The following is a 26,289-nucleotide window of genomic DNA, read 5'->3' as shown; positions in this document are numbered from 1 at the left end:
ATCTGTGGTATGTTTGGACCTTTGAACACCATTGGCACTACCATAAAAGATCCAGAATAGTTCCATTTCCCTCAAATTCTGTGAAGTTGTGAAAATAGAAGATTGCTACGTTCTCTCCAATGAGAGAATATCTTAATATCTGTTGAAGTCCCCTTATAATAATTACCATTGAAAGCCTTTGCTATGTACCAGTTTACTAATCTTAGACATTAGGGACAATAAAATAGGCAATAGAACTTTCATATGTGAAGAGTATTTCATAGTTTTGAAACATTTTTATATATATCACTTGATCCTTTAAAAGTATGGTTTAAATGGACTTCTTGTATTACAACAAAAACAACCAAGGGCTTTGGAGGCACAATTTGTGCTGAAATTGTGAGGCAACTGTTTATGTGAACCTGGGAAGATTACTTTTCTGACTCTTATATTCCTTTCCTCCAAATTAAGGTCAAGAATGAGCACACCACTTAGAGACAGTTTGGATTAAGTGGTAACATGTAAAGTTCCTGGTGAAGAACTCCCTAATAAATAGTCAACATCAATTTGTTTACATCCTCAAGTAGAAACAATGGAGAAGAAATTCCAGTGAAATGTGGACAATTGGTTGCAACTGGAACATACTGAATAAAGGGCCTCTGCATTCTTTCTTTACAAGAGCTAAGTATGTAAAAAGAGAAGTATTGTTACTCTAAGTCTATCGTGACAATTGGAGAGAATGTAGCAATCTTCTATTTTCACAACTTCACAGAATTTGAGGGAAACGGAACTATTCCGGATGTTTTATGATAGTGCCAATGGTGTTCAAAGGTCCAAAAGAATAATGAACAAGTGTCGCTAAATGACATTTCTGTGCAATGTGCTGGGTGGAAAAATATACAAGAACTACTTTCAATTACCATCCTACCAAAACTGTGTTGGTAATATATGGTAAAAACGAGGCATGAAAAGAATAGTAGTAAGGAAGCAGCAGGATGTATTCTCGCTTGGTAAATTCCATAAGACTTGGGGAGCTTGACAGCTCTAAAGTCTGGTTTGGGGTCACTGAGAGCGTAACCAGAAGGACAACTAGCAGGACAGAACTACTCCACTACCAAGTGATTAAAGGGGTGTTGTGATGCTAAGGGAATCCTCAAAGGAAAGCTCCAAAAGTCAACTCTGCTTCAGTGTTGTGAAATGAGATCTTTATGACTTCATGTACAGTAGCTGTGGTATACTCCACAGGGCTCAATTTAAAAATATGAAAGGGATATAGACATAGAAGCGATGACACAAGTGGCTTCCGTCTTAATCATCTGACAGCTTGACTAGAATGAGGGCACATGCTCGGCTAGTAGAAGGGGGATCGCCTGCTTTTGACTTATTGAAATTGGTGCCAGTATTTACGTTTAGGGCACAGATGTGGAAAAAGCTGACTGTTAAAATAGTGAAATAGCTTGTGTGATTGATAATAAATCACTGTTGACCAATGACGCAAATACTTCCTCCTCCTTGAGATCCTATGATTAATCCCAGCAGGGACAGGAAGAACCAAGACATCTACTTTTATTTGTAGAGGCCAGGCATCACGAACCATTTAGAGCTTTCATTGATAACAAACAGCCAGATGAAGCACCCAAACCATAGGTTCTTCAACACTGGTATAGGCTTTGACCTGTCTGTTTTGGTGAACAGCACTGCAGGTGGGAAATATGGATGAGTTCGTATTTATAAAAGCACACAGATCAGTGCAGTACACATAGACACTCATGTTATATAGGTGCATGAAAATAGTTGAAAATGCTTAGACTTTGGGAGCAAAGATGCACTCGGACATACTAAAGCTGTCAGCTCTGGGTTCAAAATGAGGCACGAGAGAGAGAGCTTTTACCTCATTCTAATATCCTGCTATAGTCCACTGGAAGGTCTGGTTTTTCAAGTAAAATTATTTTTAAATAAAAATAAGTATCAGAGGGAATACACTTTGGAGTAAGACAGAACATTCTCCATCAACTTCAATGTTTTAAGAATTGTTCATAGTAATTATTTGTTTTTTATAGCTTATATTTGACAACTCAGTCTATCAAACTTTCTTACAGGGAAATTCACTGATAACAACTGGGTAATTATAAGGAAGGCACAGACACTATTGTCTATCCTATAAAATATGGAGCTGTCTGGTTCTAATTGTGGGTAGTCCCAGTGTATTCTTGACAAGATCCTAAAACACCAAAGAAGGTGAATTTCTGAGCACCTACATGGCATGGACTATCGCTCTTACATCATTAAATATCCTATAGTCCTTCATATAATTTTTTAAAATGGTGGGCAATTGATGTCTGTTAGACTTAGCTGAATAACAAAATGACTTCCATATTACTGCTATTACTTGAACACTGACCAATTTTTTATTAGAGCTTGAATCACAATCACCTGTAGCATATTTTGTGATTTTCAGGAACTAACCCATATATTTCCCCACTCTTCATTTTATTATGCCCCCATGAGCTGAAAAATATTATTTAAACTCCTTTACTTGGCACTTTCTAGTGTTTCTTTTCCTAAACCAAATCACAGAAGAGATAATGAACACAAAATACTGCACATTTTTTGGAAGAGAGGATCTGTATCTACATTTTAGTAGTTTTTCTTCCGGGAAAATAAGTTCACAGAGATAGTTTTGAAAAGGTAAAAAACAAAAGAGGGACAACAAAGCCTATTAGAGATTATGGGTGCTCAGAAAGAAAAATAAAGGTACTCAGAGGTTGTGGATAATGAACTTTGTGTTCAGCAAAGTTGCTTGAACTCAGCAAGCAGATACAGAAAGAAAAAATTCACTTGGAGCTACAAGTCAGATTTATGATTGAGGAGCTTCTGGATTGGCTATAGAATAATAGATGAAAAATAATGCATGAAAAAAGTTCCACAAGAAACCCACAGACTTCTCTCATAATTTAATGTAACAGCTAACATTAAGTGACATAGAAAGCCAGCCACTGCTATAGGAAACATTAAAGACTCTCATTTCAAGAGAATATCCCTCTGTCATTTATTTTCTATGGATTCTTTCACATTGTAGGCAAAATTAATTACATTTGTTGGCATGTAGTATTATGAATAAACTTTTTAAAGTGTTGTAAATAGCATTATTGAAAAAACACAATGAACAGACGTTTTCTTTGAAGGCTTCTGAGAATGGCTGGGAACATTTTAACAGTGATTTTCTAAGTACTACAAATTTTCAATGGCCCTAATAAAATAGCTCTTTAATGTTATCTCTGCCGCTTTTATTAACTGTCTCTTATATTTTTGGTATAAAGACTCTTCAAAATCAGGAGTTTTAATACCTTATTTCTAGATGAATGAAGCTCTAATCTCTTATGGGCTTCACAAAGAAAAGCAACCATACCATTATAAAAAGTCCTAAGATTGCTAGGGTTTAATGAATCTAATATAAGATGTGATGTGCAAATGTTTTCCTGTTGGAGGGCACTTTTTATAAAGTTGGTGCCTAAAAACATCCAAAATTGCTCTTAAAATAACACAAAATACCTGAAATTTTTCTACAACAAAGAGGATTTCTTATTTCTGCTTGCATTTGTTACACATCTGAATGTCATCCGAAAAACTGTTATGTAGTTACCTCATCTCTGCAGAGCTGAATAGTATGTATTAACACCTTGACCTCATCTATTGTCTAGTTAGAGAATAGTCTTTCAGAAGAATCTTTCAGTCCCAAAGTAACATACAGTGGTGATGGTCACATAGAGCAAGGCTTTTCCATCAGTTTCACATCCTGCCTGAGGTAAAATGATGCTTATACAGCACTGGGAACAGGAAGACTTCATTGCCTGAAGTAACTGAGGAGCCTGGAGCATTCTAGACACTGCCCTGGGACCGCCACATATAGCCCATGTGGGTAAGTCTTACAAGAAGAAGCAAAGTCTAGCTCACACATTGCTGAATGTGGATTTGAAAAAATATCCCCTGCTATGAGGGAACCCTTCATGCTAGTCCCTTTGTCTTTAGAAGAAGCACAGATATGGAAAGAGTATTGTGCTTCACATATCTCACTTGAGACCGCTGGGTGTCACTGACATAGCTGAAAGAGCCATATAAAGCACAACTCCTTAGTGACATCAGAAGGTCATAGGACCTCTATGTCCTATGTGCTTATCTCCACAAAAGCATAATATCAATGCAATGCCTGGGTGTGGAAGACAACACTTCCTCCTTCTTAGAGAACTAGATCTGATTCATACTCTCCTCTATCTTCCTTCATAATCTACTGAGAAAACAGTATGTGGCCGTCTGGTGTCTGCCCGATGTTCAGCTGCACCTGCTTGCTCATAGGGCCATCCGTGAACTTGCCATAGCAAATGGCTTCCCGTAGAACAGAGCTGCTTTTTGTGAAATAAGCTCTGCAGCATTCTGTACTTTGCTCTTGCCCATGTCATGCATGTTAACATTTTCATACGTGGTGATGCTGTCTCCAACATATTTTGGCACATATATGTATTCTTGTCTTTAATAGTATAGCAAATATTCTTGTTTATCTATACAGACATAAAGTCATAAGGGCCACCCAGTATCAGAACCAGAACAGGTCATGGAAAGCAAGAATTTCGAAGCTTTGTACCCACTGGAGTAATCTGGGAAGACTTATAGATGTGCTTAATTTTTTTTTTTTTTTTTTTTTTTGGTAGCAGGAATTGAACTCAGGACTTTGTGCTTGTCAGACAGACAATGCGATGCTGAGCTACATCTCCAGCCCTATAGATGGGTTTATGGTGTCTCCTGATGGGTGGGTATAGTTCATGTGATTGTCAACTGTTTCATCCGTGACTTTTTAAGAGAAAAGAGATGCAAAACAGAAAGCAAGAACTGGAAGAAGAAAAGGACGAGGGAGAAGTTCAGTATTTGTCTGGAAGGTCTGTGAGACTTACTGATGAAGGACAGAAGAGGTCAGGGCCCAAAGAACTCATCCAGGTGAAAGTCCGGAACCTTAAAAAGGCAGGTGTGATGGAGGCAGGGCTGAGGAGTGGCCAAACATAGGGAAATCGTCAAAGCCTGTGTACAACAGAGAACTCACAGAAAGCCTGTCTCCCAATTAAGATGCGCGTAACCAAGCTCTTAGTCCCCAGCAAAAATGGCTGCAAAAAATGCAGTATTGAGTTGCTATTATCTTACAAATTGTCTGGCAAGAAAATTAGGTAAATTCTGATAATACTGTTACTGGACCTAAGGTAGAGCTAACCTCTAACAATAAAAATCTTAAATAAAGCTTTAAACTTTAACAAACCACCTGGAAATATATGTCCAATTATTATTTTCTAGGGAGAGTTTCTCACTTACATCCATAAACCTAAACTAACATAGTGGGAAGCCCAGGAGGAGCTTACCTGCTCATACCTCCTATCTGTGGGCAAATTCATTTAAAACAATTTTGCATACTAAAATGATTTGTAATTGTCAGTCAATTAGAATGTGCAGGCTACTTATCTGACCTCCTCCACCAAGTCTGGGTTTCATTTGCTGTGCGTGAGCTTACTGAAGTGGAGGTAAGCAAATGTACTGCTGCACCTCAGGGTAAGTGGCTCCCAGGTCGCAAGAGAAACAGAAACACTCTGCTCCCAATTAAAACAGATTTTTAGTACTCAAATTAAACTCATGCGAAGTTAATAGATTGGAAAATGAATTACACGACCATCTCAGAATTCTTAAGAAATAATAACCGAACAGGATGACTAATGATAATTCTTTGAAGAGAAAACTTGCAATTATTTCTTGAAATTGTTTTTTTAAAGTGTTTCAGTGTATGCCTGACTCTTCAAGAGATAGTGTTTGAAGGAGCCTTTTCTACGTCACTCCACAAGAAAGCAGATCTTAACTTCCAGCTCAGAAAAGTAAGAGCTGAAGAGCTCTCCCTAAGTTAGCAGACAAATACAATGAAATTCCATTTCTCCTGAAAACTATTAGGTTTCCTGTCCACAGAGCTGGACAAGTTGGAACAAAACTTCAGCAAGCGAAAACAACCAAGAAGACCCTGAGTGGAAGGATGAAGGTGGAGGTACAGATTGCTACAAAAGCAACTTTGAGTAAGATGTTGTCACAGTACCCAGCACGCTTCTGCTCGCAGAAAGTACTCCCTACTGTAAACGTGGATCTGTGGTTCCTCACACCCAGCAACGGCCACCAACATCCACAAAAGAGAACCATTCCCATATTCTCTGCAGTGTCCAGGAAAACACTGGGCACACTCCATAAAGTGATTATGCCACAAAGAGGAAACCAGATACAAAAGAGTCTAAAATGAACTAAAAGCTTTAGAACACAGTGGCAGAAGAGCATGTAGACAGCACTACAGGGGAACAAGAAGCAAACTAAGAGTGTGCAAACTTCTACTGAACAAACAATATACTTTCTTCCAAAAATACATTGGAAAGAGTTAAAAAAAATGAAGATATGGACTTAAATGATGTAACCAAAACATTCTAGTATGGATCTTTGTTATGCATTCTAATTCAATCAAACAATTATCCCAAAAGAAATTGGAAGCTAGTGTGATGATTTGAATACTGACTGAAATGTCTTAATATTAAAGAAGTAGTAACAGTAGTAATTTTATGAAAAGCAATATTTATAAAGAAGTTATGGCCTTCAGAAAACGTAATGAAACATTCATAAAGAAAATGATATGTATCAAGTTTGCCTTCAAATAATGTAGAGGCAAAACAGTAAGCAGACATGTTTAGATCCGATACAGAGGGAGCGGAGTATTAATTCTTACAGGAGGATGTGTATGGGGTGAGTCTTGGCCTATGGTATTTTTCTCAGCATCTGTGTATGTGTTTGGAAAATTTCACAATTAGGATAAGAAAAGTTTACTAATATATCACATTTTAATAAACAAATATTTCTCTTCCACATGGCGGTATTACCAATAGCAGTAATTTAAATTGGAAACATTTAATGTATTTTCTTAATTACCTTGATAAACAGTTAACTCTGCTTCTTGCTAAGATGACACTGTATTCTGAGATCAAGAGGCATATGTCAATAATTCTTATCAACTCTAAAGGGCATTGTTGGACCAGAAGGTATCAAAATTTTAGTCCAGTCATAAGAAAACTAGGAGTACCAGTGCACAGAATCCAAACTAGAATGAATAGGGGCCTCCCTCGGCTTATTAATGGATTTTGTGCACCGTGTGTTAGTATGTTGCTATCATTTTTTACAGTGTGAGGTGCAGGGAAAACCCAAGCAAGCATTTTCCTTGTCTTTAGCACTGCCCTTGACATCTGTTCTCTCCTCACACACTTCTGTCTCATTTGAAACGATCTACAGTTTCAAAAGATTGACCTGCCTCCTGTGAATAATCATTGACTCAGCATGGCTTTCACACCAGCTACTGGAAAAAGAGCAGGTAGTTTGCGTCCTCCACAGAACACAACAGTCCTTTCGATGAAACCATCACAGCACTCAATACTGGTGTGAATCACAGACAATCAAAAATGTGACAGTTTAAAGCTTCCCTTCTAAAAATTATTCACCCTGGAGAAATACCTGCCATTGCCTTTGTTTTGTGCCTCTGTAGTTACCATGGTAAGAAGAACCTACGCATTCTCCAATTTGTGACATTACAGACATGGATAAATCACTAGTTCAAAGCATTTGGGGAATAATAGCGAAGATTTGTAGTGATGAGAAGAGTTAGAAATATAATATTAACAGTGTAGAATAACAAATCAAAGACAGAATGAAACTTTCTGATCTTGGTTCATGAATGCTTTCAACAGATCAGAGTCACTTAACACTTATCCAATTTTCGCTATTACAAATGAAATGGCATCAGCTATTTTCATGCTTATACATTACCTCCCTTTCTTGTCTTTCTCTAGGGATTTTCTTGAGAATAATCTGTACCCTATGCTGTTTATAACTTTGCCATCCTTTCTCTATTTAATTTCCTGCAGCCTATGTACCACCCTACCACCTTATTATAATCATCTCAGAAATGTACTAGTGATCTAGTTGGAACATTCATGTATTTTTCTCCATCTTCACCTTCTTTAAAGTATCCATAGCTTTTGATTATTCTGCTCTACCTGTTTCTGAAACCCCTTTTTTCTTTGGAAGATGATGTTTATTTTAATTTAGGCATTCTTAAATGAAAGAAAAATTCTAAAGTAGCCCTTTGTTTCAAATGAAAAATATACAGAAGTGAAAGGAATGAAGTCAAAAGGTATATTCAGAGACAGAACTAACCTGAATTTCTCCCTAAGCCCTATGTAAGTACTTCTGTTTTAATTATTTTTAATTGGATTTTCCTAAACAAAAATATCATCCAATGTTCTACTTGTGAGTAACATTTTCTTAGAGGAAATATCAGAGAGTTTCTACTTTTTGCCACGTAGTTTGGCATACAGCATATATTTTCTAGTAACAAGAACCCTGTGAGAGAAGTGGTATACGAGAAGAGAGAGAGGCAGGGTGTGGCAGAAAGAATCACGGCCGCCCCAAGTTGTCCATATCTTAATCTTTGGAGCTTGTGGATTGTTTCTCTAAATGGCAAAGGGATTTTGGAAATGTAATTTAGCTACCGATCGTGTGATGTGAACATAATCCTGCGTTATCTGGCTGAGCCCAGCAGTCAGAAAATCCTTAAAAGAAAAAGGCAAAAGCAAGAGATAATGGAAGGTGAGAGGACCCAACTCATTGCCGAGTTGGAGGACAGAGATGTACTAGAGCACGAGCCGAGGAATTCAGGTTGTATATGGAAGCTGAGTCAAGAAAGTGGACTGGATTTTCGCCTGGTGAGATTCATGTCAAACTTCTAACCTGTAACGTAATAAATCTGTATTGGTGTAGGCTATCAAGTTTGCATATTGTGTTATATCACGAACCAAAACCAATGCAGTAACATATTTATTATATTTCACATGACTAGTAAGGCATAAAGCAAGGTTATATATTTTTTGTATATTTTTGCTTCAAAGATGCAAATATGTACCTTTCATTTCTAACTAATTTCAGTACACAGATGTTTTCCACATTGCAATTTATAACCTAACCATAGTTTTGTGTCCCATTTTATATTTCAAACTATCAAATGAACAGCCCTAATGACACCTAATTTTGCTTTGTAGTGGAATAATTTTGCCTTTATCACCAAAACCAAATCACATTTCTAGCAGCAACAACTACAATAATCTATCAATGTCAAGTAATTGCTTACTTATAACAAGTTCTCACTTGCTTTTTAAATTTAATGAACGGGTGAACAAAAATGGAATGCACCTCTAAGATGATATGAGGGACCTCTGGTGACTCCTGTAAGTACCTAGACAGCACATAGTATTAAGAAGTATAGTTAGCAGGTCCTCAGGATTTATTTAGGCAAATTCTACTGCGACAAGAAGCGTACACATTTGAAAATTATACATCCTCCCTCTAAAATAAAAACTTGCAAAAGAGAGCACACAGCTGGGTATGGTAGCATTTGTCAGTAATCTCAGCTACTAGACAGGCTAAAGCAGGAAGTTCCTATGTTTAAGCCCAGCCAGGACACCTTAGCCACTTAGTGAGACTCTGTCGCAAAATAAATCACCTAAGGAAAGGGCTGGGTGTGTAGCTCCGTGCGAAGACTCTGGTTTCAATCTCCAGTACTGCACACAAACAAAAAAGCAATTGAGTGAGTGGGTATAGAGTTTGTACTCCCTGGATTCCATCCTTAGTACTGGAAAAAATAAAAATAAAAAAGTAAACATTGAGAGAGCATTGTATGACTGTCAGAGTGGTCTTCACCCCAAATTTGAAAGAGATGACTTCAGTTACCACTGAAGTGTGAAGAGTATAAATGAAATGAAAAATGAGAAAGCTGCAGAGTCTGATGCTGTTGTATGAGTTTAAAAACCAACATAGGAAATGACACTTTTTATGGACATTTCCTAAAGACTGAGTGACAAAATATTGAGTATTTTTTAAAGTCTACCGCTTCAAGTTTTTTAAAAAGTTCTACACGAATTATCCTGCAAATCTGCAGTCTGCATTCTGCCTACATTTCTCATGGTTCTTTCTGAGTCAAAAAAACTCTTCAAATCATAATATAACTTTGGTGATGTGAGGTCAAAAATGAATTATGAAGTGCTTGGGGCTGGATTTTAGAAGCTCCAAAGGAACCACAGCACACACAACACCGAATGCTTCTCTCTCCTTTCCGAGCTGGATTTATAAACAAGCATTTTGCTGTGGGCAAAGGGGCCTGCTCCTGGTTTTTCAAAGTGCTTCATGTAGGTCGAAGTGGTTGAGGAAGAGCAAAGTTTTTTTTCCTTCTTTCTTTTTTTAAGTGTCCCAATAGAATATGTCTCCACTCATCTAACTAGGTCTATTGCAGCAGGGGGACAAATAAGCTTTAAAAGTGACTTGAGAACAACTTTCTGACACAAAACTTCTTTTCAGTTCAACAGGTTATGAGTGTCACAAGTTCCAGGTATCGTTAGAGTTGTCCCCAAAATGACAAATATTCTTCTGACTTTTACGATTCAAAGTATTCTGCTATGAGCATTCATTTATCCCTGAATATGATGAACTTATGGGAAAGCCACGTCTAGAGAACCCTGCACTGATTTCCTTCTAAAGCAGGACAAAATGTTGTCACTGAATTCTGATCCTTAAGTTACTACCCAACGAAACATTTAGTTACAAGGTACGGGGAAAATCTCAAGCAATTATACAAGTATATCCTTGGGAAACAGGAGTAGTATTTCCTCAGTATGGAATCAAAGCCATTTGTGATGGTTAATGCAAAAAATCTAATCCATGGTGCTTACTTAGCAGTCTGACTATAATTCCTTCACAATAAAGGACAAAGCCACAAGATCACAGGGAGAGAAACGTGACACTGAAAACTGAGTCCATGCATATAGCAGAAAAAAAGATGATGGCAGATCGCCCACACCATCATACCACAAACATCTACAAGGGGAAAATTACCCACAGAGACACCATGCAATGTTTAATGATGTTTTAAACTGTGAATCCCACACTTTCCTAGACATAAACACACAGTGAGTAGTTGTAAAATAACTGCAGTTATTAGCAAAGCCTTGTAAGAAGTAAGAAGGTTGGATAATTAACTTGTCCTACTTATGTGTCAGTGAGGGAACGAATAGTATTGAAAATAGTGACCATAAGCAAGAAGTAGTAAATACAGTCATCTATTGAAAGCAGGTTTGACATACATTTTGTGCAGGAGGGACCCCTCCCTTGTTTGCCTATTCAGCATTTTATACTATGACATATCATCTCTGATGGAAGTGAATTCCAGCAGTACGGCCATGAAAATTCTTGAGTTAATCCTTTTAGTGTGTAGGTCAGAAACATTCAAATTATGCTATAAACCAAAAGAAGGTCATGATTTAAATTGTAGATATACTTGACATGAACATACGTTCTAGAAACGAATCAGTGCCTAAAGTGTACAAGATGCTGGACTACCTTCCCATCAAATTTTGCAGCCTAAACATAAATGAAATTATTTAAATAGGAAGAGAATACAATTAAGTGTTTACATGCTCACTAATCTTTTTTATGGGGGATTAAATGAGAACATTCAAAGAGGGATGAGGTGACTCTTAGGTAAGAAGGTGGAGAAGAACAAAGCCACATTTGTTAGTGTTATTCTCACCTTTCTCGAACATTCTTATTACGGATTCTAATACACTATACCTCTGCATATACTTGAAAGATCTGCAGAGTGTTATGATAATTAATTCAGTCACCCACTTATTTTACAAACCTATTATTTACTGTGGTAGCCTAGATGTTGAAATATAATGGGAGAGTTAATGCTGTCTATTCATCCCTCTTCTGCAAATTACATTGTAGAAAAATAAGTAATAGAGCCATGGTGTGCGGGCTCACGCTGGCTTTCAGAAGCCAGTTGCTTACATGTCTTTGCTATTCCTTGTCCAGTGATATCCCATTGTTAACCCAAAATCTGTCACCATGGGCGTGTTTACTCTAGGGAATCTGGCTACCCCCTATTTTTTTCTTTTCATTACTGGGAATCAAACTCAGGACCTTGCACTTGCCAGGCAGGCGCTGTGCTGCTGAGCTAAATCCCCAGCCCCTGGCTGTCCCTGTGAATCAGGGCTCTTTGTTGTTACAGGAGATCCAGTTTCTAAACCCTTCCCATGATACCACTGCAATGACAAAGCAAACTTTTAAGACATGCAAATTTAGGAAGAGGTTTCTACAACAGATGTTGACTAGGGAAGGATTTTCTTTTTTTTTCTTTTTTGCCATACCGGGGATAGAACTTATGACCTTGTGCTCCCCAGGCAGGTGCTTATACCACTGAGCTATACCCCCAGCCCCGGGAAGGATCTTCTTAGAAGGTGACATTTTACCAAAGATGTTGGTGACTGGAGGGATAAAGTCATGTCAAGATCCTGGGGAAGGACAAGTACAAAGAAATAAAATTTTTTTTTTTTTCCCCAGGAAGCCAACATGGCCATAAAACAGGAACGACAGAGAGTGGTCAGTACCAATGGTATAGAAACCTGGCAGGTCAGAATGCTGTGCAGACTGTGAACTTCCTGCTGGGGGATTCTGAGCAGTGTGGTGGCATCTACTGTATAATTTTAAATCTTACCCTGGCTGCTATTGGTAAGAGGATTGTGGAGAAGGGACATGGATATGAGGTTCTTCTAGCTGTCATGGTGAGAGAGAGGAAGGCAGCTTTCATTAGGGTGCTGATGGCAAGGATAATAGGGGGTAGGTTCAGGAAATGTTTGTATGGTCAGTAGAGTTTTCAGGGCTTGAATAAGAGGCATGAGGGAGAAATGACCGTCATGGGTTTTATCATGTGCCTGAACAACTGGATTCAGAGTGGTGACCTTTACTGAAAGAACTATGTAGTTTGAGGAAGAAAAAAATCAAGAGTTCTGTTTTAAATTATAAAATGTGTATGTTCCTTTAAACATTCTAGAGCAATTACTAGCTGAAAGGCGGAAGCACTAGGGTAGTGAGTGGACTTGGGCACTTGAGCAAGTTTCTTCAACTTTTTCCACCTTTTTTTCCTCTAGTCTTAACTATGGCAATAACAATACACTTCCTTTACAGGTTAAAGGTTACTAAACAGAACATATGGAGGGCCCCATGCGGTATTCAGCTTTTTTGTAAGCCTTATTAAATATTAGTTATTATAATCACTAATGATAGCTTCACCTCTTTCCTAGCTGATACATAGCATCTAAGCTATATTTTTATATAGTCCTGAAGGGAAAGAACATTAAACATTATATCGAGAAAGAATCAGCATCTATAGTATTCTGAAATTTTTAACTGAAAGAGGGAGACATTCGATTAGCAGATCTCTTCCTAAGTAGCGAAGGTTACTTCAGTCTTCACTTATTCCATCCTTAGGATTCTTGCACCAATAACCATTTGTCTGGGAGCTAGTATTTTTTTTTAAGTTTACTTGTTTTTATTATTGTAATTAACAGCAAATGAAGAAGGAAGACTTTAAATGCAATGGTAGAATATATTTTAATTTTATGTGTTATTCACAAAACCTGACCACTTGGTAAGAAAGTTCATGTTGCTGGCATCACTGCAGAGGGTGGGCTTGGCTCAAGTACGAATGCAGTGGGGATATATTACCCTGCATTTCAGGGAGCCCACACCCCAGGAGGGCTGGTGGCAGAATAAGGCCTTTGAGATCATGTTTACAGTTCAGTCTTCAAGCAGCAAAATGTAAAAGACTGTATGGCTACACAAGGGAAGGTAATCATGAAATAATATGGAGTTAGCAAAATAGGATGCAAACTTCATCTACAGTCTGATATCAATGTACAATGCATGTGTGTGTGTGCACATAAGTGTGCACCTGTGTGTCTGATAACAGGAGAAATATTCCTCAGTATTAATATTATTGACTATATTCTGTAATGCAGAAAAGCAATTTATATCAAAAAGTTCATAAAAAATAATCTACCAATATTGCTGTTTGTGTCAAAACTGAAATCTCAAGATGTATTTGGGACAAATAATCAAAAGGAAAATATCAAAAAATAACCAAAAGTTTCAGGAATAAAATTGGAAAATATTCATGTAACTCATACTGGAAATAGTAAAAGGTAATTAGAATAAAGAAGATATTAGATAAATTATTTATGAGTCATGTAGGTCACTAATAAATTTGAAATTAAAAGTTTTAATGAAAAACAAGACAGTTAGACTAGTCCTAATATACTCAGTACATAGATAGGCTATAAAGATAAGATTTTTCTCAGAAAATGGGCAATATTATCCAATTTTGAAAACACTGAAAATAGATTTTTATTGTGTTACTACTTAGTTACCATTCGAATATCGCTCACTTTAAGTGCACACCCCAAACAGAATTGTCACAATATACAATAACATAAAAATACGTAAGTGATTTCTTTTGTTGTTGTTGAAATTGAATCCTTTTGCAAACTTGAAAGTGAGCTCCTACTAGAAAAGTAGCATATTGTGTCCTTCTTTTACTGGATGTTTAAAACATTTGGGTAAGACTAGGGGATGTGGCTTAGTGTTCAGTGCTTGCCAAACAACCATAGAGCCCTGGGTTCAACCCCGCAAAACAAACAAACAAACAAGCAAATAAGAAAATAAAATAATGAGATCATTAAACAGATGTATCTAATGGGCTCAGCAAGCAGTGTGTGCTATTTCAGAGTATAGAATAATATATACAGTTGTAGAGGAGACAGAATATAATTGAGACAATAACATCAGTAACAGAGAAAAGCTCAAAGTTAAGAACATTCAGCAAAGCAGTCTATATTTTGAATCATCTTTCACCCACTGTATACCAGCTATCAGTATCCATGTAGATTATAGAAAAAGTAATAAAAATATGAAACAGAATTACCAAGAACTCTTTTTATACTTTTAAGAAGCATACTACATAATTTATATTATTGTTTAAGCCAACCATCCAGTAGTAATTTCTGTCATGTACAAAATAGTCTTCTGGTAGATTTTTCCATATGTTTTAGGAGCATTCCGAATTTGATCTATGACTTAAAATCCAGGATATTTGACATATAGATTAAATGAATTTATGGTAAATCAGGGTTTTTTTGAGGAAGCAGTTTTAGTTACAACACTTTTTTCCCCACATTTAATAATGATATAAAAGTCTTATTACTTATTGTGTTTAAAATTATCCTTGTTTCTTGTTTCTTTAGAAGTTCTTCTTTGTAAAATTTGGAGGATAAAATTCTATTTAATGACTCCAAGTAAGAAGTACTTTAAATGATTTGCTGAAAAGTAATCAATCACTCAAGTCAATTTTTCTTGTGATTGCTGGAGAGAAATTAAATGTTCTCTAGAAAAAAAACAATTAATCCTTCTAAGTATGAAGAAACAAGGATTGAAACTTCTGAGAATTATTTTGATCAAATTAGATCAATGACATTCTCAATTCTTTTTGCAGTGCTTAATCTTGTGCAATTAAAGTTGCCTTAAGCATTCTTATGAAAGACTCACACAGTTGGGCTGGGGATATAGCTCAGTGGCACACGGCCTGCCTGGCAAGTGCAATCCTGAGTTCGATTCCTGGTACCAAAAAATAAACAAATAAAAGACCCACAAATTCTTCAAAGTTTCTTAAGAGTACTTAAATTGACTCATAAACAGTACTTAATAAATAATAACTATCTCCAAAATATTTTGAGTGACTCAAGAATGCACATAAACATTTAAAGTTTCAACATAGGATTTCAAGTTGTACTTATGAATGTTTATGTTAGAATTTAGCAACACTTTTGTAAATCCCATTTCACCTAGAAGTAGAATTTTACATTTTAATATTCTTTTGTATTAATTCAATGTTTTTCTTAGTAAGACTGCACAACAAATGCTGAGTATAGATTTTCTGTATACAGCAGAAAAATCCTGATGCTCTTAAGTGCCCGAAGACTTGCCTGAGAAATTAAAGTTCCATAAATGTCTATTTGCAATTTGAAGGTTGAGCTTTGAAATCAGAGAAATCTAGGCTGGCCACTTGCTTTTCCACTGTGAAACATTCAATAAGATGCTTAATCTCTGATGCAAAATGTTTGCATCTGCAGTAACACCTTTCCTACAAAGAAATTCCTGAAATGTTTCATGTAAAACATTCTTTCCAGTGTCTAGGTCAGGACAGGCTTCCAGAAAGTTTCAGTAACTCCCTAGTTACAAAAAGTCTCTATTCTAAGTTCAGATAGTAGTTTTTTCTGATATATGTGTATAAAAACCATAATTTATGTGAATAATAAAATGGCTCACTTACTACCTGACTATTCCTAACTCTCCATGCACCTTTCAGTGATCACATATTCCAGCAACTTGGACAGAATTGTCCTAGGTTTAATTTCCTTTAGCACAATGTGGTTTCTGTTGTGCTTCAAGATTTTCAAATTTCACATGGTTACTCATCACTTGTATTATTTCCAACACTACGTAGTTCAAAGTCATTGTTTGGCTCCAAATGTACTGGGGTGATCTCAAAAATATTAGGGAACTATGAGTGAAAATAGAAGCCTGTACCAACTCACATCCGTTAAGGTGATAACTATACAAAAACAAAGCAAATGTTCAAATTCAAAAAATAATAAGTGTGAAAGAGGGAGCGGAGAAGCTACAACTCTAGGACATGGGTGGTGAGCATGTAACACAGTTAAGCTATTATAGAAAACAATGCAAAGGCTCTTCAACAATTAAAAATGAAAGCATCACGCATCTAGCCATTCCACTTCGAGGTATATAACTGAAACAAACACATATTCACTCAAACACATATTCACATGCACACCTTTATGGTAGCCTTACTACGACAGCCCCAAAGTGGAAACTAATCCAATATCCATCCATGGATGAATGGATAAACAAAATGTGGCATATGCAAAAAGTGGGTGTTAGTTATCATTTAAGAAGACAAAATTCTGACATCTTACGACATGGGAGAACGGTGAAAACATTGTACGAAGTGAGAGAAGCCAGTCACGAAAGAAGCGTACGATCCCATATACATGAGGTAATGCACTGTGGACTCAGATTCATGGAGATGGAAGATAGAACAGCGATGGCAGCCACGGACAGGAGGGCGAAACGGAGACTTTATCCAAAGGGTGTCAGGACTCTGCCGGGCGCTGACTCTGAATGCTAATAACGGTTGCACAACGATGTAACCATACCTATAGCCAAGCGCACACTTAAAATAAGATGATAGATATTGTGCTATACGTGTTTTGTTTATTTTAAGAGAAAAGACACTAAAAGCAATGATGCAAAATTTTGAAACAAGATAGTAGGAGAGTAACAATAGTTAGTACATTGCTTATTGTTATCTTCAAAGTAGTTGCTCAGGTTACAAGATATATGCATGAAAAATAGGTCAAACAATATAAGGACAAAGATTTCTTTTCAAAGAACTAATAATATAGCTATCATAACTATATACATATAATTATATATATAAGGTATATACATATGTAATATATGTGTATATATACATATTAATACACATATACAGATATATGTACAAGATATGTATATATTTCCTTTTCCCTTCCATCTTTTCTCCTTCCCCCATTCTTAGGCATATTTTATAAAAAATTTTTGAAGAACCAGAGCATACTCTGAGAGGGTGATCATGTGAGAAAATATGGTCCAAATGTGAAACATTTCATGATTTGAAAGGATAATCCTTAACAATAAGAGAATAAGAGATTTATTTAGGGTTTTCATTTATTTTGTGTGGGATGGTGAGACTTTTTAGGTTCACGGCAAGACCAGGCAGATGGTAGAAAAAGTTTTCATAAAGCCTTGACTAGAATACATGCGCAGCCTCCGCTTACCAACATTTCCCCAGGATGGTACACTTGAAGTTACGCTGACATGTCACAATCCCCCCAAATCCACAAATATGTTAGGGTTCATTCTTGATGTAAATGGCATAAACTGGGACAAATATACCATGACTTATATGCTTCAGTATGGTATCACCTGAACTATCTTCACTGTAAATCCTCTGCCTAGTCACCCTACTTCCCCTAACCTGTGATTTCTCTTTAAAGAAAAGGAAGACATCTCTTATTAATTATATGTTTGTGGACCGATGTTGATGGAAATAATAGCTTTAGCAAGTGTAGTGTCACATGCCTGTGATCCTAGGACTCTCGGAGGCTGAAGCAGGAGGAGCACAAGTTCAAGCACAGCCTGAGTATCTTAGTGGCATAGTAAGACCTTGTCTCAAAAAGGGGACAGACGGGGATGGGTAGCTCAGTGCAAAGGCCCTGAGTTCAATCCCTTATACCAACCTAATAATACCAATAATGATAACTGTCAGGAAATAATCTGATCTATCAAGAGGCCAAGTTAGTGGAAATTATTTTAGTGATGAATCTGGAAGCTCTTTGAGGTTCTTGCATAAAAGAGACAAAGGTGCTGCATCTCACACAGGATATTCTACACCGCAGAACCAAATGAAACAAAACTACTTCACACCTACTTCTCTCTTTGCCAGTGCACACTCAGATTCACATAGATATATATGTAAAGTGCTAGTGGGGCCACCTGGAATCTAATATAATTGATGGAGGCAAATAAATAATAATATGAGGATATGATCTATTTATGAGGCTTCTGTGAAATCTGTTACATGAACTATAGAAATGCATAATTAACATAAATTGTTCTATACAGTGCATAAATATTTTGCCACTTTTTTACTTTTCTTGAGTATCTTCTAAAATCAGTGAAGAAGTCGCTTTTCACTTACTAACTTTATTTTAAATTTCTATGTTACTGTATGTAAAGCTTCCCGTTCCCATTAAGATCTTTAAGCAAATTGTTTCTTCACATGGATGGGTATGCTTGTTTATCATTTGAAATGGATCAACTTGAGCTGGGTGATGATGAGAGTGGCACTAGAGCACAACTTCTCATTCTATTCTAACTGTTCCTACTGATGAAATGATGCTTTCCAAGCCACTGCTGCACAACTTTCATGCAGAAATAGTAAATATTAAGAAGGCACACAGCTTAATTAACCATGTACACTGCATTTTGATGATTTCTCGTCTCTGCTTCCCAGCCTGAACCTGACCCACTACATTAGTGTAACTGTAATAATTCAGTGCTGAAAGGCAAGTGTTCATTACTGTTTTGAACAGAGTTCCTTGGTTGTGCTACATTTTTTATAGTTGTGCTCACTGTTCCAACTAATTTGAGATTAATCTAAAATGAGACTCCTACAGCCAATTTGGCATAAGCTCTGCACTAAAATATTTGTATAGACAAAAGTGATATATTTTATCAAAGGAATACAGTGTACTCCTTTTAATACTTAGACACAACCTGGCTAATAAGCAAATCAACTGCTACTTCTATTCTTTTGTGCAATTCTATTGTCTAATACCTTAATTGAAAAATTACAGAGTAAAGGCTTGTATATCTAAATAAAGAAACTGAACGCTAGTAGGTGTTGCTAGGGTAGAAGCTTCCAATTAACTCTCATTGTTTGAAGCCATTCAACTTAATAAGGATTCTTACTTTAAAAAAGATGTTATTTATCGTCGTTTAGCTTTTGAGGTTTTTAAAATGTTTCGGTTCATTTATGCCTGAGTGGTTTGATTCCTTCCTTTCTGCAGGTTCATGCTATTGGTATGCACTCCCTGTGTCTTGGTATATTTCAGCTCTCACTTCTAAATGTGAAATGACTGGCGTTCAGTTCTTGACCCTCCTTTGGATGCTATACTCTCTCTCTCTAGGTCACCTTTATGCTAAGCATAATTTCTTTGCCCGTGATATTCAGGACATATCGCTATTGCTAACCATTCTCTGAAGTATCAGATTCATACATCCAGCTGTCTCTTCAGTATTTCTCCACTGAAGCTTAGTGTGCATCTCGGGCATAACAAGTTCAAACAGGGCCCTTCGTTACCACCCGCCCTCTGCACCCTGCTCCCCCGACAGTCTGCACTGTCGAAGTAAAATACAGTGCTTCCATTCAGCATCTGAGGAGTCAACCTTTGTGCCTCGCTCTTTGCATTCATTCCTTCATCGAATCTGGTCATATCAACCTCACTGGAAATCCCACTTTCCCACTCTGTCTGTCTCTGCTGCTCCCACCGTTCTCCAAGTCACCGCCTTACCTTTGCCAGGAAATTGCAGTGGTTTCCCAGCTGCCTACTCTTGTCTCACGAGCATCCTCCCTCTGGTAACCAGAGTCACAGTTCCAACAAAATACAGGAAAGCATGCTACTTCTTGCTTAAATCACACGGTATGTGTCTCATTATGGTTCTAACAGCCTGCTCATGGCTCACCGCACCCTACAGGAGCTAGACCTCTGTAGCCTCCCGGCACTGTCTTGGATCTCCTTGGCTCTTGGTCACTGCGTTCCAGCTAACCAGCTGTCTTTCCAGTCTTCAGCAGCCCAAGACTGTTCCTGCGACTCAGCTTTTTCTATGATCAGTCCTTTCTCTTACTGAACTACCAGTTCAAAGGTCACTTCTTCAAAAAGACATAGAACACACAGATGAAGTAACTTTTCTCTAAAGCTAAAGTATTGTCCTGTTTTATTCATGACACTTTCATTGTTCTAAACATTTACTTAATTTTCTGGGTCTTTTCTTTCTCTGCAGTTTTCTGTTCCTGTTAAGACTGAAATGCCAGAAAGGTAGAGTTTTTTGTTTCCTTCCATTGTAAGGCAGTTTCAGGCATCCCAGATTTTCTGAGATGTCTCTAATTTTAAATATTATTTTTTCCCTTTTTCCTAATCCAACAAAATATGTTTTAATATTGAGGTAATAATTCAGAACATTCCTTAAATTCAGAAAAATAATGTTTTAGTTTTTTTAACCAGTAAAACAAATTTAATCTGTGTTTCCCAGAGACAACAAACAAAAATTTTTTTAAATAATACCAAAAACTGCTATCTGAATTGCTATCAGAGACCAGTCAATGCACGCCTGGGGACGGCAGCCGGCCAGACTCGGCCTGGGGGTGTCACCACCCCACCCGGGCCACTCTGTCCCCAGTGCTGTCCCCGAGGCATAGCAGGACTGTTTCCTACCCCGCCTGGCCGGGCGGCGCCGGGCCCCAGCTCCCCCTCCCCGGGCACGCGCGGTTTCCATTACTCCGCGTGGCCCCCTGCAGGGCAGAGACGTCCCCACCAGGGGCTCCCAGGCGGCCTGGAGGTGACATGGCCAGGTGCGGGGCGCCCGGACGCAGCGGCGCCCAGGCAGCGGGAGGAGGCGCCGGGACCCGCTGCCCTGCCGCAGGCCTGGCCTCCCGGGTGCCCTGGGACCCCAGCTGGCGGGACGCGAGGCCCTGGCAGGACAGAGGACTCAGGATGTCCCGCCCTGAGGGGCAGCTGGGTGACCCATGACCTCTGCCCCCTACTGAGAAGGTTCCTGCTGATGGCTGGGAATACGGAGACGTGGAGAGGGAGGCCAGGCCTCTGGGGACACTGCTTTGTGGAGAGGGGACATGCCACCCATTCATGCTCACCCCCTTCCCTCTTAGTACAAAGATGTAAAAACCAGCATAGAGATGGGTGCCTATAATTCAGCTACTCAGGAGGCTGAAGCATGAGGATCACTCAACCCTGGGGTTGGGGCTGGCCTGGCCTGGGTAATAAAGCGAGATTTTGTCCTCCCAAAACAAACAAACAAAAATCCTTTAGGTGACAGAGACCAATCAAGTGTGTCAGACTTGAGTAAAGGAAAACAGAAAAGAGAATTGGCTATTTTTGTTTTAAGGTATTTACTGATTTGCGTATAGGTGAGTAGGACTCTTTGACAAAGCTATGTCCTAGCTCTGATGAGAAGGTAAGTGTTGAAATCATGGAGACAAAGTTGTCTAGGACTTGATGGATCATGATCCACAGAGAAAAGGGATAAATTCTTTTCAGATTTTGCCTTCAAGAGATCTTCCAAATTCTAAGTGGTGAGGGCCAGAAAGTAAACACTGCAAAAATTAACTCATAAGAAGTGAAAAGTTAGCATCTATTATCTGGACAAGCAAATGGAAAAGGTATCTGCAACATATTTTATAAACAATCAAATGGAAATTCTAGAACTAAAAATGGAGCCACTGAAATTAAGAATTTTGTAAATGTGTAGAATGGAAGTTTGAATTCAATAGGAAAAAATTTTATTATAGTTAAAAACAGGCAACCAAGAAATGTACAGAGTAAGGAAACTTCAAAAAAGAAGAAAACAGAAAACAGAAAAAGAGGGCATAGAGTACATTGTGTGCATGGTGAACAGCCTAACATATGTATAAGTGGAGTCTCAGGAAGAGAGAAGCCAGAGTATCAAAAGAAGTAACATATGAGAAAAGGCTGGCTGTGAATTTCCCAAACTGAATAAAAGATATTCATCCACAAAATCTAAAATCGTTTGAATCCCAAACTATATTTATACAAATAAAATCATTCCTGAGGGCCAGGGATATATATCAGCATCATAGCACCTGCTTGGCGAATGCAAGGTCCTGAGCTCCATTCCTGGCACCAAATCAATCAATAAATAAATAAAAATCAAATCAAATCACTCCTCAGGCACAGTGAAATATGCCTTTGCACACCAAAGGTGGAGAAAGAAAACCTGCAAAGGAAAAGAATGCACTTTTCTTTTACAAGTGCAGCAATAAGACTTCCTGTGACATCACAACAGGAATGATGACAAGCAAGTGATAATAACATGACATTTTGAATGTGGTAAATAGATTCTGATCAAGAATTCTATATTCTATGTAAAATATGAAAATGAAATGTCAGAAAAAATTGAGGAAAATAAAGAAATTTCAGAAAAAAATTGAGAGAACTTGTCACCAATAAGTCTGAAAGAAAAGGAAAAATAGTAAGAGAGAAATGACCTCAGATGGAATTATACTAACAAAAGAATGAGTGAAAAGAACCAGAGAAAGTTAAATGGATGTTCAAATACTGCCAATTTATGGTAGTAACAATCATTTTCTTTAAAATTTACTACAAACATAGAATTAAACACAAGTAGTATAGGACAAAACTGATAGGAGAATGGGATTGAGTTGAAATGCCATAAGGTTTTGACAATATAGTAAGTAGCAGTATTAAAAAAAAGCTTCCAAGTATAGAAGTTAATGAGAGGTTTATATGAAATAATTAAACAGGGAGAAATTTTTCATGTTCCTATAAAGGGAAAGTCATAAGAAAAAAATTAGTAAAAGAAGATAAATCGAAAACAGATGGGAATAGAGTCATTGAACCCAAATGTCAGTGTAAATTTTAGTGTAAATACATTAAATATCCAATTTAAAGGTAAAGGTCTTAAGACTACTTACACAATTAAAAAAATATGCTGCTCAGAATATACACTTTAAACATAAGGATAACAAGCAGAATGGGAAATGCTGCATCACGTAGATACTAATGGAAACAAAGCTAGTAATAGCACCAAAGTAAGCTTCAAGAGGAGACATACTGCTAGTAATAAAACTAAAGTACATTCTACAGTTCTAAGAGTATACTTTAGTGCCGTGAACCAAATAACCTTGAGATATATAAAAAGTACAAAACTCACAGATATATTTGCAAGATTAATGCTAACAAGGGGCTGGGGATTTAGCTCAGCGGCAAAGCGCCTGCCTGGCAAGCGCAAGGCCGTGAGTTCGGTTCCCAGTACCGGAGAGAAACCAAAAAAAAAAGATTAATGCCAACAGGTACAGAATCTGCATTTTCCTCAAATACACAAATATTACAGTGAATACTGGATAAAAACAAGTCTCAAAAACTTGAGTCTCAAATGATTAAAAAAAATAATGACCACAATGGAAGTAAAAAATAACAAAAACAAAAAAATGAGAATTTAAAAAACACTCAAAAGTTTGGAAATTAAACACATCACTTCTACCCAATCTGTAAGCCGCAGAAAAAAAAATATAATGGAAGTTGGAAAATAATTTTCAATAAATGTACTAGAAATATAATTGTGTCAAACTTTTAAGATGCAGCTAAATCCATGTGTAAAGGAAATATGCAATCATAAATAAATACAGCAGCAAAGAAAAAACCTGAAATACTAGTAAAGGGCATTCATTTCAAGAAGTTAGGAAAAAATGAAAAATAAAATTCAAAATAATTAAAAGTAAAAATCAGACACATAAGAGCAGAATTCACTGCAATATAACAATCTTACAGTAGAAAAAAATCTACCAAATTAAACATTGCTCATTTGAAAAAAGCTAATATAATTATGAAAACCCATCAAAGCTGTCTAGACAGAAAATAGGATTATATAAAATTTGCAATGAAAAGGAGACATGACCATAGATTATTTACACATGAAAAAGATAATCATAGTGTATCATTTAAAAATCATGCCCATGTAATAATGGAAATTGTAAACGGAATGGATGGATCTTTTACAAAAGCCGATCTCAACTTTAAAGACAAAATAAAAAATGAAAACTCAGAGGTCTCATATTTATTGTAGATATTGAATCCATAAAAAGAAGTGATCCAGAGGAAAAAACTGTGGGATCAAATGGCTTCCCTGGTGAGCAGAAGTGGGAATCCTGATTCTGAACTCTGGGAAGGGAGAGAAGAAGTAATAGAGGCCCTGCGTTACCCAGACAGCTGGTGATCTTGATCTTAGTTTTGGTTATTTCCCTGCGTACACTCAACAAACATTCCTTACTTTTTCACTGATTTTTCAACTTCTCTCTGGATGTGTTTTGCTGTGATAAAAATATTAGATACTCAATTCCCCAGAGGACACATAATTTCTGAAAAGGCAAACATCAAATTATACAAAACATCAAAACATGACTATGTATTACTAATGAGACTTATTTACAGTGGAAAGTGACAGAAAGGTTCTAGTTAAGAAAAAGATAGAAAAATATACTCATAAATGGTAATAAAATGAGGGTGGCCCAGTGAAATTGGCAAGAAAAAGTTTTTTACATAAAGAGCTGACTAGTAAGAAATGAGGTTTCTTTCTATTCAAGTAATATTAAGGAAATAACAATACAAAAGTGTCAAAGGTGTTATAAAAGAATTTCAATGCCAGTCGATAAGCTTTATGATTTATCTATATGCATATTCATTTTCATTAAAAACTGAAAATATGTTGAGGTAAATAGTTTTCATAAGTTATGTATAAAGTAGAACTTGTAAGTACAGTAGACCCCCTAGTTACAACTAGCCTCATATATGAACAACTTGGGTTATGGCTGGAATTTTAGGTTTAACCCACTATCAAAGTCTTGAGTTAGGACCTAAATGCCAGCAGCTTGTTCGGTTGTAAACAAAGACTTGCAGAGCCAGAAAAGCATGTGTAAGTTTACATAAGCGTCAGTCTGAACCCAGAAGCGTGTGTTTGTGGACGTGATTTCAGTCAGTGCTTTATATAATCGCTATGGTTGCTGCTACCACAATGGCCCCCAAAAAGCTAGAAAGAAGCTAAAGAAAGAAGGGAAGGGAAGGAAAGGAATTACTACTGAAAGAAGAAAGAAATCGAAAAATATGAGGGTGTTGTTTGTGTGACCTCTCTTGCTACTATACAGCATGTTGAAATCCACCAAATCAACAATATGTCAGAGAAAAGTTTCATATAAGAAAGCTAGTGCTGCTAACAGTGTTATTCAAATGAGTAAGTTATGATCGACAATGTAAAGCAAGGTAGAAAGGTTATCATTCGTGTGGATAAAGGAAAGGGAGATGGCAGGTTATAGCCTATCTCAGTCTACAATTTATGGAAAAGCTAGGGCTATCCATGCAGACCTCCTAAAGGATAATCTACCAACCAGTGATAATGGTGAAACACTGTATGCCAAGAAGGGGTGGTTTCACAATTTTAAAGAGAGAACTGGGGTTCATAGAATGACTAGGCATGGGGAAGCAGCCAGGGCTGATAAAAGAGCTGCAGAAAATTACATACACCACTTCACAACAATGGCGCAGAGAAATGTCTTTTGCTCTCACCAAGCTTTCAACTGTGATAAAACTGGAAGAACATTTTCAGGAGAATATGCATTACCCAAGAAAAGAAGAAGATGCAAGGCCGTAAGCCTATAAAGGATAAGCTAAGCTTAGTGTTGTGTGCCAATGTGAGTGGTGACTTCAAGACAAAGCTTCTCTTGGTTTATCACTCTGAGACCCTGAGAGTGCTCAGAAAACATAAAGTCATGAAGAACAGGCCAGGGGTCATGTGAAGATCCAACACAAAATCCTGGGTAGCAAGAGTATTCTTTTTATGAGCAGATCAGGGAGGCTTTGTCTC

General features: G+C 37.3%; 1 protein-coding gene across 4 annotated transcripts in view; it reads right to left on the bottom strand.

The window, feature by feature from the left end:
• Lama2 (laminin, alpha 2) overlaps positions 1-26,289 on the bottom strand; it is a 570,325-nt gene that overhangs the window by 383,031 nt on the left and 161,005 nt on the right. The gene's annotated exons all lie outside the window — the stretch shown is intronic.

This window comes from Chinchilla lanigera, unplaced genomic scaffold (assembly GCF_000276665.1).
Source record: "Chinchilla lanigera isolate Chin_1 unplaced genomic scaffold, ChiLan1.0 scaffold00035, whole genome shotgun sequence".
Lineage (NCBI taxonomy): Eukaryota > Metazoa > Chordata > Mammalia > Rodentia > Chinchillidae > Chinchilla > Chinchilla lanigera.
This window is presented reverse-complemented; position numbering and strand designations above follow the sequence as displayed.